The sequence below is a fragment of the Penaeus monodon genome, chromosome 19 (assembly GCF_015228065.2).
Source record: "Penaeus monodon isolate SGIC_2016 chromosome 19, NSTDA_Pmon_1, whole genome shotgun sequence".
NCBI classification, from domain to species: Eukaryota; Metazoa; Arthropoda; class Malacostraca; order Decapoda; family Penaeidae; genus Penaeus; species Penaeus monodon.
Genome location: NC_051404.1, coordinates 13,819,658 through 13,820,193, shown reverse-complemented (window position 1 = coordinate 13,820,193; position 536 = coordinate 13,819,658).

Sequence of the window (536 nt, the reverse complement as noted above, 5' to 3'; positions counted from 1 at the left end):
TTCCCCCAATCATTTTACCAGCCATTTTCCATTCATTCACCTCCTTAAACAACCCATTTTCACGTAACACATAGCCAATCCATCTCTTTTTGTTTTTAAAAATCCTTTCTATTTTCTTCCCCAGCACCTTTTTACCATGCAGAGTGATACTAACAACTCCACCTCCTTGTCTAGATATAACCATAACCTTTGTCTTCTTCATTCCACATTTCTGTTTAACCTCGTCTACTCTGTCCATTACTATCTGTACTCCGTTCTCAGTTTCTGCAACCATGTCTTGATCATCTGCTAACCGTACATCATTTAATAATTCTCCTTCCAACATTCACTCCCTCATTGATGTCAAGCAACCCTTCTGCCACCATCATTCTATATAGACTGAGAATACTCGACAAGCCTTTTCCTCTCTCATTTCTGGTGCCATGTCCGAATGGTCCTGCTTTCTGTTACATCCTTCACTTCTCCAGTGATACTTCAATCTCCAATTATTATTATATTATTTCCCTGTTCTGCCTCAATTAGATCATTCAGTTGTT